At 46.6% G+C, this 15,681-nt stretch overlaps 1 protein-coding gene across 3 annotated transcripts in view; it reads right to left on the reverse strand.

Annotated features, from left to right (window-relative positions):
* The window catches only part of LOC136581883 (serine/threonine-protein kinase D3-like), an 80,411-nt gene that overhangs the window by 20,815 nt on the left and 43,915 nt on the right, over positions 1–15,681 (reverse strand). For all 3 annotated transcript variants that reach the window (XM_066582529.1, XM_066582531.1, XM_066582530.1), the window contains one exon: positions 8,724–8,807. The gene's annotated coding sequence lies outside the window, so the exon portion shown is untranslated. The remainder of the gene's footprint in view (positions 1–8,723; positions 8,808–15,681) is intronic.

Genomic DNA, 15,681 nt, shown 5'->3' on the forward strand with positions numbered 1-15,681 from the left:
ACATTTCTATGACACCGGAAAGTGAGAAAATTACATTCCGTACGTAAAATTTGGACGCTAATTCTTTTGCGCAGAGAATTGAATAATCGAGTTGGGAACCATTAGCTTTTCCTATTTATGACATAATCAATGCTTGTGCCAAATTTCCCATTTCTATGACATTGGGAAGTGAGAGATTTAGATTATGTACGTTAAATTTCGAAGCCAATTCTTTTGCGCTAGAATTGAATAATCGAGTTGGGACCCAATTATTTTTCCTATTTTGGAGATAATCTATGCTCGTGCGAAAATTCACGTTTCTACGACATCGGGAAGTTGGAGAACTTTTGGTCAGTCAGTCAGTGAGTGAGTGAGTAAGTCAGTGAGGGCTTTCAGCTTTATATATAGAAATAGATAATGCAAGGCACATCTTTAATAGGCAAATGATCATGGCAACCCTGGAGGACTTCAGATATTCCCAGACTGCCATGATACTCAGATGGTACCTCCATGATCTTATTAGAAAACCAGGACATGCAAATCCGATCTGGACACTTAAATGCCTTTAAAGTCTTGTTGTTGTTGTTAACCGTTGAGTTGCTAACGACTCTCGGAGACTCTAAAGGCAAGCTCCCTCCTTGTTTTTTGGTTTGGCACTGCTTCTTTTAGTTGTGTAATATCTAGAGATTAGCGAGCGTACTCGTCCGAGCTTGATGCTCGTTCGAGTATTAGGGTGTTCGAGATGCTCATTACTCGAGACGAGCACCACGCGGTGCTTGACTCCATTACATTTCCTTCCCTGAGAAATTTGTGTGCTGTGCTGGCCAATAGAAACACAGGGAAGGCATTACAACTTCCTCCTGTGACATTCCAGCCCTATCCCACCCCCCTGCAGTGAGTGGCTGGGGAGATCAGATGACACCCGAGTATTTAAATCTGCCCCGCCCGCGGCTCGCCACATATGCACGCTGAGAGAGATCAGGGAAAGTGCTGTCTTGCTGTAGCTGCTATAGGGAGAGTGTTAGGTGTTATTTTAGTCTTCAAGAACCCCAACGGTCCTTCTTAGGGCCACATCTGACCGTGTGTAGTACTGTTGAGGCTGTTTTTAGCAGTGTTGCACAATTTTTTTTTCTATATCGGGCGTGCAGATCATAGCGTCCTCAGTCTGCAGTCATTTTACTTAGTATAGGGGCAGTACTGGTGAGGCAGGGACAGTGGTACAGGGAAAGAGGTATACTGGCTATGTAGGCAGTGGGCTTTCTCCCAAAAAGTTGAAAAAAATACTATATTTGGCCTGCCTGTGACTGTCCTCAGTTTACTGCTTGTCTGCTGGGGGTAGTAGTCGCTGATTAATACCCAGCCTTGCGCATAATTGTTTCCTGGCTGCACTGGGCTTTCAGTAACCACAGTCATCCTCCAACAGGGAAATCCAAATACAGTGTATATCAGAGGCAGTGGGCTTTTTCCCAAAAAGTGGAAAAAATTCCTATATTTGGCCTGGCAGTTACCGTCTTCAGTTTACAGCGTGTGTGCTGGGGGTAGTAGTCGGTGATTAATACCCAGCCTTGCGCATAATTGTTTCCTGGCTCTGCTGTGCGTTCCGTAAGCGAAGTCAGCCTCCAACCACAGGCCAATAAGCGGCACATTTAATTACAGCGTTCTGTTTCTGCTCTACTCGCAATACACCATGCTGAGGGGTAGGCCTAGAGGACGGGGGCGAGGACGCGGAGGCCCAAGTCAGGGTGTGGGCACAGGCCAAGCTCCTGGTTCAGGTGTATCGCAGCCAACTGCTGCGGGATTATGAGAGAGGCAAGTTTCTGGGGTCCCCAGATTCATCTCACAATTAATGGGTCCACGCGGTAGACCTTTATTAGAAACTGAGCAATGTGAGCAGGTCCTGTCGTGGATGGCAGAAAGTGTATCCAGCAATCATTCGACCACCCAGTCTTCTACGCTGTCCACAGCTGCAACTCTGAATCCTCTGGCTGCTGCTCCTCCTTCCTCCCAGCCTCCTCACTCCATGAAAATGACACATTCTGAGGAGCAGGCAGACTCCCAGGAACTGTTCTCGGGCCCCTGCCCAGATTGGGCAGCAATGATTCCTTTCCCACCGGAGGAGTTTGTCGTGACCGATGCCCAACCTTTGGAAAGTTCCCGGGGTCCGGGGGATGAGGCTGGGGTCTTCCGGCAACTGTCTCAAGAGCTTTCAGTGGGTGGGGAGGACGATGACGATGAGACACAGTTGTCTATCAGTGAGGTAGTAGTAAGGGCAGTAAGTCCGAGGGAGGAGCGCATAGAGGATTCGGAGGAAGAGAAGCTGGACGATGAGGTGACTGACCCCACCTGGTTTGCCAAGCCTACTAAGGACAGGTCTTCAGAGGGGGAGGCAAGGGCAGCAGCAGGGCAGGTTGGAAGAGGCAGTGCGGTGGCCAGGGGTAGAGGCAGGGCCAGACCGAATAATCCACCAACTGTTTCCCAAAGCGTCCCCTCGCACCATGCCACCCTGCAGAGGCCGAGGTGCTCAAAGGTGTGGCAGTTTTTCACTGAGAGTGCAGACGATCGAAGAACTGTGGTGTGCAAGGTTTGTCGCGCCAAGATCAGCCGGGGAGCCACCACCACCAGCCTCACCACCAGCATGCGCAGGCATATGATGGCCAAGCACCCCACAAGGTGGGACGAAGGCCGTTCACCGCCTCCGGTGTGCACCACTGCCTCTCCCCCTGTGCCCCAACCTGCCATTGAGATTCAACCCCTCTCTCAGGACACAGGCACGACCGTCTCCCGGCCTGCACCCATACGCTCACCTCCGCTGTCTCCTCGGCCCCATCCAGCAATGTCTCTCAGCGGAGCGTCCAGCCGTCGCTAGCGCAACTGTTTAAGCGCAAGCGCAAGTATGCCGCCACGCACCCGCACGCTCAAGCGTTAAACGTGCACATAGCCAAATTGATCAGCCTGGAGATGCTGCCGTATAGGCTTGTGGAAACGGAGGCTTTCAAAAACATGATGGCGGCGGCGGCCCCGCGCTACTCGGTTCCCAGTTGCCACTACTTTTCCCGATGTGCCGTCCCAGTCCTGCACGACCACGTCTCCTGCAACATTGTACGCGCCCTCACCAACGCGGTTACTGCCAAGGTCCACTTAACAACCGACACGTGGACAAGCACAGGCGGGCAGGGCCACTACTCCCTGATGGCACATTGGGTGAATTTAGTGGAGGCTGAGACGAAGTCAGAGCCTGGGACCGCTCACGTCCTACCCACCCCCAGAATTGCTGTCCCCAGCTCGGTGCTGGTATCTGCGGCGGTTTATGCTTCCTCCACTAAACCACACTCCTCCTCCTCCTTCTACGCAACCTCTGTCTCGCAATCAAGATGTGTCAGCAGCAGCACATCGCCAGCAGTCGGTGTCGCGCGGCGTGGCAGCACAGCGGTGGGCAAGCGTCAGCAGGCCGTGCTGAAACTACTCAGCTTAGGAGAGAAGAGGCACACGGCCCACGAACTCCTGCAGGGTCTGACAGAGCAGACCGACCGCTGGCTTTCGCCGCTGAGCCTCCAACCGGGCATGGTTGTGTGTGACAATGGCCGTAACCTGGTGGCGGCTCTGCAGCTCGGCAGCCTCACGCACATGCCATGCCTGGCCCATGTCTTTAATTTGGTGGTTCAGCGGTTTCTGAAAAGCTACCCATGCTTGTCAGACCTGCTCGGAAAGGTGCGCCGGCTCAGTGCACATTTCTGCAAGTCCAACACGGACGCTGCCACCCTGCGGACCCTGCAACATCGGTTTAATCTGCCAGTGCACCGACTGCTGTGTGACGTGCCCACACGGTGGAACTCTACGCTCCACATGTTGGCCAGGCTCTATGAGCAGCATAGAGCTATAGTGGAATACCAACTCCAACATGTGGAGTCAGCCTCCTCAATTCTTTACAGAAGAGTGGGCCTGGTTGGCAGACAACTGCCAGGTCCTTGGAAACTTTGAGGAGTCTACCCAGATGGTGAGCGGCGATGCTGCAATCATTAGCATCACCATTCCTCTGCTATGCCTCTTGAGAAGTTCCCTGCAAAGCATAAAGGCAGACGCTTTGCGCTCGGAAACGGAGGCGGGGGAAGACAGTATGTCGCTGGATAGTCAGAGCACCCTCATGTCTATATCTCAACACGTTTTGGAGGAAGAGGAGCATGAGGGGGAGGAGCATGAAGAGGAGGGGGAAGAGACAGCTTGGCCCACTGCTGAGGGTACCCATGCTGCTTGCCTGTCATCCTTTCAGCGTGTATGGCCTGAGGAGGAGGAGGAGGAGTTGGAGGATCCTGAAAGTGATCTTCCTAGTGAGGACAGCCATGTGTTGAGTACAGGTACCCTGGCACACATGGCGGACTTCATGTTAGGATGCATTTCTCGTGACCCTCGTTTTACATGCATTCTGGCCACTACGGATTACTGGGTGTACACACTGCTCGACCCACGTTATAAGGAGAACCTTTCCACTCTCATACCCGAAGAGGAAAGGGGTTCGAGAGTGATGCTATACCACAGGACCCTGGTGGAAAAACTGATGGTAAAATTCCCATTCGACAGCGCTAGTGGCAGAAGGCGCAGTTCCAAGGGCCAGGTAGCACGGGAGGCGCGGAGATCAGGCAGCATGTACAGCGCAGGCAGGGGAACACTCTCCAAGGCCTTTGCCAGCTTTATGGCTCCCCAGCAAGACTGTGTCACCGCTCCCCAGTCAAGGCTGAATTGGCGGGAGCACTGTAAAAGGATGGTGAGGAAGTACGTAGCCGATCGTACGACCGCCCTCCGTGACGCCTCTGCTCCCTACAACTACTGGGTGTCGAAGCTGGACACGTGGCCTGAACTCGCGCTGTATGCCCTGGAGGTGCTTGCTTGCCCAGTGGCTAGCGTCTTGTCAGAGACGGTGTTTAGTGCGGCTGGGGGAATCATCACGAATAAGCGTACCCGCCTGTCAACTGACAGTGCCGACAGGCTTACACTCATAAAGATGAACAAAGCCTGGATTTCCCCAGACTTCTCTTCTCCACCAGCGGACAGCAGCGGTACCTAAACAATACGTAGGCTGCACCCGCGGATGGAAGCATCGTTCTCTATCAGCATAAAAAACGGAGACCTTTTAGCTTCATCAATCTGTGTATTATATTTATCCTCCTCCTCCTGCTCCTCCTCCTGAAACCTCACGTAATCACGCCGAACGGGCAATTTTTCTTAGGCCCACAAGGCTCAGTCATATTACTTTTGTAAACAATGTTTATACGTTTCAATTCTCAATAAAGCGTTGAAACTTGCACCTAAACCAATTTTTATTTTAACTGGGCTGCCTCCAGGCCTAGTTACAAATTAAGCCACAGTAACCAAAGCGATTAATGGGTTTCACCTGCCCTCTTGGTTAGGCATGGGCAATTTTTCTGAGGTACATTAGTATTGTTGGTACACCAATTTTTTTGGGCCATCGCCTACAGTGTAATCTTAGTAATATATAATACAATATTGTTAGAGAAAATTGTCACCGCGCTACAAGGTACTTTGTATTGTATGAAGAACACTTTTCCTTTAGCGGTGAGCATAAAGGCAAGTGATAGTGTAAGAAAAACACTTACTGGGGAGGAGGGGTGTGTGTAGAAACAGAAACCCTTTTGAATGTCCTGCAGCTCTCCGGTTAACACGTGGATTGGGTATTCACGGAACCCCAGTGGAGTGGAGTTTTTTGAAAAACCTTGTGGGTCATTCCTATCCTACTCATCAGTGTAATCTTAGTAATTTTTATGGGCTTCGCCTGCACTCATGCTATAGCAAGGTGTGTGGGGTTGGCCTACACTTTTGCTACATAAATGTAACTGGGGCCTTGTCTATACTGCAACTACTGAAATGTGAAAGAGACTGTTATCTCCCTAAACTGCTGCAACGGGAATATTACTGTGGCCTGTCTTTACTGCTACTACTACTGAAATGGAACTAATACTGTGCTCCCCCTATACTGCTGCTAGTGATATGTTACTGGGGCCTGTCTTGACTGCTACTATTACTCAAATGGAACTAATACTGTGCTCCCCCTACACTGTTGCTAGTGATATGTTACTGGGGCCTGTCTTGACTGCTACTACTACTGAAATGGAACTAATACTGTGCTCCCCCTATACTGCTGCTAGTGATATGTTACTGGGGCCTGTCCCCAATGCTACCGCTGAAATGTTACTAATTCTGGGCTCTGCCTATACCGCTGCTAATGCTATGTCACTGGGGTGTGGAAACGGAGGCTTCCCAAAGACATGATGGTGGCGAGACCATTTCCCACCAACACGGTTACTGTTAAGGTACATATAACCACGGACACGTGGAGAGGACACGTAGTGCCTCAAAAACATCCCCCTCCTCCTCCAACAATGAAAACATTCTTGGCAAATACCTTTGCATTGGTCCGTCTGGTGGCAGTCCAAGAATTTCACCTTTAACGACACAACAAGAGAGCCCCCCCACCATCCCCCCGCCACGGCCCACTTAATCATGGCCACATTCCGAAAACCAGCTAAATAAAACCGCGCTACTAGGTCCGCAGTCGCGACCACATTCCCACCAACGCGATTACTGTTAAGGTACATATTACCAGTCTGACTGGGGCATGCACTGTGGGCCGAAGCCCACCTGTATTGTATCTGACGTTAGCTCTGCTGAGCAGGGCACTGCAATGGGATACATTTATGTACCGCCGATGGGTTCCAGGGAGCCACCCATGCTGTGGGTCCACAGGGACTTCACATTATGGATTTGTACCTGCCAGTGTCTATGTATTAAAAACCCCAGTCAGACTGGGGCATGCAGTGTGGGCCGAAGCCCACCTGCATTTAATCTGACGTTACCTCAGCTGTGCTGGGCAATGCAATGGGATTTATTTATGTAATGCCGGTGGCTTCCTGGGACCCACCCATGCTGTCGGTCCACACGGAGTTATACCTGCCTGTGTCTACTTATAAAGAACCCCAGTCTGACTGGGGCATGCAGTGTGAGCCGAAGCCCACCTGTATTTAATCTGACGTTAGCTCTACTATCCGGGGCACTGCATTGGGACAAACTACAGGAGCAATACAGCGCTAATGAGAAGTGCACAGCTACGCTAGCATTGGAGTCCGCTGTAGGCACGCGATTGCTGAGGGTTTGTGCAGAGACCTATGTCCTGGATGCAGTGAAAGTCCGCTTCCAGCCTAGGATTGCTGAATCTGTGGGCCGAGGCCTTTGCCGTGGGCGCGGTGCAAGTCTGCCATGTTTGGCCGCTCAGATCAATTTTTTGTTCATGTCTTGGGTTTCCTAGGACCCACCTATGCTGTTGGTGCAAACTTAGTTCCCATTGCGGTGTTTGACCTGTCTGGCACAAAGACACTGACTGACTTGGGTGGAGGGCAGAGCGCTGACGGCTTTCCCCTTGCAGTGTGGACTGAGCTATGCGACACCTTGAATGAATATTGTGTGGCACATGGATTCCCCATTGCTATGCCCACGTTTGCAGCTCCTGACGGAGGTGGCACAGGATTGGAGTTCTCATTGCTTCTGTACAGCATTGTGGGCTATCGCCCCGCCCCTTTTAAAGAGGGTCGCTGCCTGGCCCTGCCAACCCTCTGAAGTGTGTGCCTCCGGTTCCTCCTCATGGCAGACGCACTTATAAATAGACATGAGGGTGGTGTGGCTATGAGGCCAGCGTGTGGCATGAGGGCAGCTGAAGGCTGCGCAGGGGCACTTTGGCGTGCGCTGTGGACACTGGGTCGTGCGGGGGGGGGGGTTGGGCAGCATGTTACCCAGGAGAAGTGGCAGCGGAGTGTCATGCAGGCAGTGATTGTGCTTTGTTGGAGGTAGTGTGGTGCTTAGCTAAGGTATGCCTTGCTAATGAGGATTTGTCCGAAGTAAAAATTGTTGGGGGGGGGGGGCCACTCTTGCCGCTATCACTTTCTTGAATTTCCCAGATTTTCACAAATGAAAACCTTAGCGAGCATCGGCGATATACAAAAATGCTCGAGTCGCTTATTGACTTCAATGGGGTTCATTACTCGAAACGAACCCTCGAGCATCGCGGGAAGTTCGACTCGAGTAATGAGCACCCGAGCATTTTGGTGCTCGCTCATCTCTAGTAATATCCATGCCAGTATCAGCTTTGATAGTATTAGCCATCGTGTCCTTTGGCTGTCAGGTTTTCTTTTGCCACTGATCTGTCCAAGCATTATATATTTTTCTAGCGACTCAGACTCACTCATTTTGGCCATGTAATGTGAGCAGAGTCTGGTCATCTTGCCCTCCAGTGATATATCAGGACTTCTCTGTTTGTTTCTCTTGCTGTCCGGGGTATACAAAATAGCTTTCACCAGCACTACAGCTCGAACATGTCCAGCCTCCTATCAGCTTTATTCACAGGCCAGGTTTCACATCCATACATGGCTATGGGAAAAACGGTGGTTTGCACTAGCCTGCATTTTAGTTGCTATACCGATATCCCTACTTTTTCAGATTTTGTCCAGGTTTAGCATTGCGCTTTGCCCCAATGCTGTCCTACGTTTTATCTCTGCCATAGATTCTCCATCCTGGTCAATTTCTGAACCAAGGACAGCTATATATGTGCAGTTAGGACGTATGTAGCTGTATGCATTTCAGGAAGTGTTTACTGTGCATTTAGATAGCAAACTAACCATAAAAAACATCAGGCCAAAAGGTAGCCTATAATGTTGAAAGTATATAAAATGTATCAAAGCTACCTTCTCCATCAGCACTGGATACCTCTCCCAGACATTCATCTGGTACATTCGGGACACATCGTCTGTGACAGTTAAAGCGGCAGTCTGTTGAGAAAAGATTTGCAAGTAAATACATGCATATTTAAAGCCTGTACAGTTACTTTTTAATACAAATACAATTGGATATGATTTATTTTATCTTTCTACATCATAACTTTTGAAATGTATATATCAGATTTGGGTGATATACCGGTATTCATGGCAATTGCAATATCTATACTCTTTGGATTCTGCCTAATGTCCAATTTCTTTTTGAAGGATTGTTTTAGTTAATTACACTAAAAATGAAAATATAAAATATGTACATGTATTTTAGGACTTTTAATACTGTATACTTCATAACATTCTCTTCTGGATATTTATTTATGCATATGTGAATGAAACCATGGGCATAGCTAGATGGAGGTGTAACATGCAAGACATGTGTTCTGGTTGTTGGCTGCCAAAGGAGTGCCAAAAAGACACTTTGGCTTGGCCAGAAACTTTAGCTGTAGAGGTAGGACACCGAACTGGATCTTTGCCTTGTGTGTAAATGAAAGCCTAGCTATGACTTACAAGGAAACGTATTGAATTCCTTTCAACTAGCACCAAAGTGAACTTACAAATGCTATATTATTGGATATTCAAGTTTATCCTATAGTCATACAAACCTATATAATTCTCATTTTTAACTGCAGAGCCTTCAAGAAGGCAGCCCAAGATAAAATTATAAAACAATCAAGCACTGCGACAATACTAATGGGGATTTCTTGGGAGTTTCCTTATTGATTCTTCTTGGTCAGTCTCCTGTTTGTGTTCTACGAGCTTAAAAGGGTTGTCCAGTTCTAAACTATCATCAACATATCGACTATCATTAGGATTGGTCAGCAATATTTGATTGCCAGGTGGCTGTTGCCGATGTCCTGTTCACCAAGGCAAGTGTGCTAGTGAACGGAGCTTCTATGTACGGGTAACAAGGTAACTCAGTACATTCTGCAGCAGCCCAGAAGGGTACTACAGGAACAGTTCCCATTCACTTAAATGGGAACCGTTCTGGTAGTACTATTTCTGGCTGCAGCAGAGTATATAGAGCTGTGTGTTTCTGGCACACAGCAGCTCTATCTGACTTCTGTGAACAGCTGATCAGCAGGAGTTCCAGAAAGTGGACCTCTGTCAATCAATTACTGTGGTGACCTATCCTGAGGATAGGTCATCAGTAATCTGAAGCTGGAAAACTCCTTTAAACATCCTGTATCAGAGTTATGGTCAATCTTTGCTATTGCAGGCAGGTGTAATCTATATAACAAAACCTGTATCCACTGTGTATAGAAAGGGCTTAGCTCCGGAGTTTGCTGTATATACTTGTCTGCGATATCTGCCAAAAATATGCAGCAGATGTTGGGAAGGGCTTAACTTCTTTATGACTTCTCTTATCTAGCATACTGCATAATCTATATTGAAATAAATATACAAAGAGTTATGGAGAAATACCCAGTAAAGTTATATGCAATTAAGGAAAGGACCAAAAGTGGAAGCATGAAACAGCAGCTAACAAAATGGATCACAAACAGGGCAAGAAAGTGAGCAGAAAAAGCAGCTCCCTGGACCCTTTGTGCAATCACCTTTGAGCTCGATAACATAGTTTATAGGGGTCTAAGGTGAGGGCAGAGGCCCTTCAAGATCTTTTAGGCCTCAGGTCCACGGGAACAGATCCGCAGCGGATCAATTTACAGGGTTACAACCTCTTCAGAAGAAACTGTGGAAACCAGAAAGGGGGAGGGGTATGTCTGTACGTTAAATCGTACTTATTGCTAAGGCTACGGAAAGATATAGGTGCAGGAGATGAACACGTGGAATCTCTATGGGTAGAAATACAGGGAGAAAAAAATAACAAAATCCTGATAGGGGTTTTCTATAGGCCACCAAAAGCAACAGAAGAAACTGAAACCTTACTACTAAGGGTGACTACCCACTACAGTTTGTTTTTTTTCACTGCGGAATTCGCAGCGTTTTTTTTTTCTGCAGGGGTCTATGGGACTTGTAATGTTAAAATCGCGATCACGCAAAATCGCAATTTACCACAAAATCGCAAATTTGCGCGATCGCGATTTTAACATTACAAGTCCCATAGGCCCCTGCAGAAAAAAAAAACGCTGCAAATTTCGCAGTGAAAAAAAACTGTAGTGGGTAGTCACCCTAAGGCAGATAGAAGAGGTATCAAACCGCAACAAAGTAATTATCATAGGGGACTTTAATTATCCAGATATAATATGGGAAAACGAAAAAAGCAAATCTCATAAGGGTGATAAGTTCTTGAGAACAATTAAAGATAACTACCTTACCCAACTTGTGCGGGAACCAACAAGAGGGAGGGCCATTCTGGACTTAGTACTAACTAACAAACCGGACCGAATAAAGGGTGTACAGGTTGAGGGGCACTTGAGGAACAGTGACCACAATATAATCAACTTCCAGCTGTCATTCAATAAGAAGCCTTATCAGGGAGCTACAAATAAACTAATCTTTAGTAAAGCAAAATTTGATCAGCTTAGAACTACTATGGGTAACATTAATTGGGACAACATCCTCAAAAATTACAGTACAGAGGACAAATGGGAAAAGTTCAAAATGATCCTAATCACCTCATGCGAGCAGTTCATACCCTTTAAAAATAAAAGAACTTCAAGTAAAAGGAAACCAATGTGGCTCGACAAGACGGTAAGAGAGGCAATAAATGAAAAAAAAAGAAAGCGTTCAAACTACTTAAAGAAGCAATGAAGAAGCACTAAAATCGCACAGGGAAAAAAAACAAATTATGCAAAGATGAGATCGAAATTTCTAAGGAGGAGGCAGAAAGACTGATCGCCAAAGAGAGCAAAAACAACCCGAAACTATTTTTAAACTATATTACCAGCAAAAGGATTTGCACTGAGAGCAGTGGTACCCTCCATTTGGAAAGAGTACTCACACAGAGAGTCTCTAGACTCATCGCTTCTCATGTCTGCTCTGGATCGGGTTGGGCCTTGCCTATCCTTAGCTCCCCTGTTACCTCTCCTGTAGTTCCCTGCAGGCAGCCTTAGCGCAGTGTCCATGTCCAGGATGACACGCGGACAGGAGCCAGCAAGAGCCACGTACTATGTGCGCTCTCGCTACAATACGGGATTTTACATACAGCCGGAGAGTATCTCGTCTTATGAACAACGGTGTTCGATTTAGTTGCCAGCATGTCTCCAGCCTTGCTGAGACCTGTGGTACCCTCTATTTGGAAAAAGTTCTCGCACAGGTAGTATCAGAACTCATTGCTCCTCATGTCTGCTCCAGACAAGGTTGAGCCTTGCCTAATGGCTAGCTCGCTAAGGGGTGCCACCTGCGGTTCTCTGCAGGCAGCCTTAGAGCAGTGTCCATGTCCAGGATGACAGGCGAGAGACACGTGCTATGTGCTCTCTCGATGCAGTATGAGATTGCATCCAGCCATGTTCGAACTGGTTATCAGCAGTATTCCGGACTTGCTGACATCTGTGGTACCTCCCACAGGAGAACTGTGCACGGAAAATTTACGGACACATTGCTCCTCTTCTCTGCTTTGGAATGGGGGAGCCTTACCTAACAGCTAGCTTCCCTATGGTGGCCCATCTGCAGTGTCCTTGCGGGCAGCTTTAGCACTTTCCCTGCTTACAGGATGAGACGTAGGCTGGAGCCACCTAGAGCCACATACTATGTACGCTTGCACTGCTATACAGTATTCACATCCAGTCAGTCAAAGAATATCTCATCTTGCGAACGGTCTTGTTCTATCTAAGTATAGTGGTAGGCCGGGGGGTTCGCCCTCTGACAGGGTGCCTCTCCTTTGGTCAGCTCAGATATGCTGAACCACTATGAGTATGATTCTTCTCCAGGTGGCCTCGGAACCATATCAACATCTAGTGCTTTCTAGGAAGACTGTGCTGTTAGCTCAGTCAGCTGTGTCCATGAGGACGTGAGTCACTCATCTTGTTGGTGATGCATCTATGATTCTCTTGAGGCGGAGTCTGCCGCTGACCCTAAATTTGGTGGCAGAATGGGCCTTGCATTCTTCCCTATTAGAGATGTCTGGACTGCTGCCATTAGGAGTACTCTGTAGTCAGAGCAGTCTTCGACTTCGCTCTTACAGCGTTTCTTCACATAGCCTTCCTACACAGGTAAGAGTGCCATCTGGGAGACAAAGCATTTAATCAGACTAAGTTAGTAGCACACTGCGATCTTTCTGTGCTATTGCAGGATTGCTTGCAGGAGACCACGAAATGGTATACACTAATACTGATTTCAATTCTTAGCGCTCACCCTCCCGACTCCGTAGGGTTCCACAAAGGGACTAGCAAGACCTACATCCGGGGGTAATTTGGCAGTTATGCCACATTTTATGGTGCCTGGTTGGTGCCATGTGGTGGCAGTGACATCTTGGTAGGGACCTACCCTGTCTTGACAACCCACAGACAAATTTTTCCTAGGCCTCTTCTTCAGGGTCGGGGCTTCATGCAAAATGTGGATGCTGTGGCTATTGTCAGTCTCAGAAGGCTGATACTTATGGCATTTTTGAGCCATGTGTCTCCATCTCCCATTCCCTCTGGTAGTGGTAGCTCCCAAGCATTCGCCTGGGATGCTTCCTACTAACCCTTCAACAGCAATGCAGTTGTTATGATAACTTGCCTAGGCAGGTGTTTACAGTCCGGATTCCAGCAGACCACGACGTTCAACTAGGTCGCCAGCTAGAGGGCCCCCAGCTCTTTAAAGTTTCACCCCCTTTCTGATGGTGCTAATGTCATGTCCAGCTCGCCCAGTATACTCTTCTCTCTTCAAAGCGGGAGGTGCTATCGGGCAGAAATCTTTGTCATCAAAGGAAGGTCGTTATTGACCTGTTGCATATTAACTCACTGCATGTGGTATCTTGGCCCCGCTTTAATGAAGACTAGTCCCATGGGATGAGCGGGACACAAATGGGCCCTTTCGTACTTGGCAATTTTACCTCGCTCTAGTGGCATTTTTCAGGTGCCCTGGTTCTCTGCTGGTGCTCCCGATAACACAAGTGGATCCTTGTGTTTCGGTGGTGGGTTCCTCACACTTATGTTCAGGCTGTGTTACGGCACGTATTTCTCGGACAGCGGGTGCTTCACTGGAAGCTCCACGTTGGGATTGACCATTTCTCAGGCCCCTTTATGCTCAGTCTCTAAGCATGCTGGATGCCTAGCTCCCATTAACACCAATCACGGTTAAAGAGCTTATTATGCGTCTTTACACATGCAGCTTCTTATATTTTCCCACCCCTTGGATGCTGCTCTGGAATGTCCCAAGGTCAAAGCTGTGTCCCCCAATGATACAGACGGGAAAACTAGATTTTTAAAAGAAATGTAAAAGAACTTTTTAAAGAACTTGCCGTAAAATCTCATTCGTTATATTCTTTTTTTGGTTTTCGTATTGTGCTTTGCCTTCTTCACCTGGTCAGGCTGACAATTTTTTTGTTTGCTTATGGTCGCACTTGCACCCTCCTAAGTTATTTTAAGCACTATCATTTCATAACAAGCCTCACTGAGGCACTCCTTGCATACAAAACTGATTAGCTGAGTACCTGCAGAGGGAATGTAGCAAGCGGGAGGAGCCAACTAATTTGTCTGCTTAGTGTCCACCTCCAATTAGCAGTTGCTATATACCCAAGGTCAAAGCTGTGTCCCCAAATGAAGATGACAAGAAAGATTTTACGGTAAGTTCTTAAAATAATCTAAATTCTCTTTGAAAAAGAAAGTAGTATAGCAAAAAAAAAACTGTATAAATTTGCCATTGTATTAATCATATTGATCCATAGAATAAAGTTAATATGTCATTTTTGTTGGTTTGTGCGCCGTAGAAACAAGACACACCAAAAGATGGCGGAATTTCATTTTTATTTCACTTTTCTCCACTTAGAATTTTTAAATAGTTTTTCAGTACATCATACGGTACAATAAATAGTACCGTTGAAAAATACAACCCATCCCACAAAAAAATAAAGCTCTCATACAGCTATGGATGGATAAATAAAGGAGTTATGATTTTTTAAAAGGGGGGAAGGAAAAAACGAAAATGGAAAAAAAAACAAAAAAGCTTGGCCACTAAGAGGTTAAATAATAAACAGACAATAAGATCTGAAAGACCAGCAACACAAGAAAAAACTGCTATACAAACTCATATGGACCTTTACAAACAGAGGAGAAAACAGAAGTATGCCTCCCCCCACCAATAACCCTAACAACCAACCTCCCAACAGTAATCCTCCCCATCCATATTATACCCAAAAGACAGCTGCAGTTAAATGAATAGGAAAGTTACTAACAAACGTTAAGAAATGAAGGTTTATTCACAAGACAAATGGAACTTATAGACTAAAACGTAAAGTATTGGAAATGTCTAATTGTGAATGTTCACTAATGTTGTTTTAGGAGACAGCATTCTCCTATATAGTTTATCTGTAACAACATTGAAAATGTATCTTTGTTTGCTTATTCCTTCAATAAACAATAATGAAACAAAAAAAAAAAACAGAAATTCAGGTTCCCTATGAAGGGGCTAAAGATAATGTTACAATTTTAAAAAATATATATTTAAAAAACTAAAATATTAAAAAAGTTTAAAAAATCCTTGGTATCACTGCATCTGTTGAAAGCCAGATTTTTTAAAATATGTAATTATATATCGCATGTGGTGAACACTGTAAAAGTACATAATGCCAGCATTGTGTTTTTGAGCACCCGCAAAAGAATTTCAATACATTATAAGATGCATTAAAAAAGGTAACACTAAAAAAATACAACTCATCCCACAACAAACAAGCCTTTAAACAGCTATGTTAAGGGAAAAATAAAAAATATATAGTTCTTGAAAAGCAGAGATGAAAAAACAAAAAAAGGAAAAGGAAGAAAATTGCTGGTCA

Source organism: Eleutherodactylus coqui, chromosome 11, assembly GCF_035609145.1.
Source record: "Eleutherodactylus coqui strain aEleCoq1 chromosome 11, aEleCoq1.hap1, whole genome shotgun sequence".
In the NCBI taxonomy this organism is placed as follows: domain Eukaryota; kingdom Metazoa; phylum Chordata; class Amphibia; order Anura; family Eleutherodactylidae; genus Eleutherodactylus; species Eleutherodactylus coqui.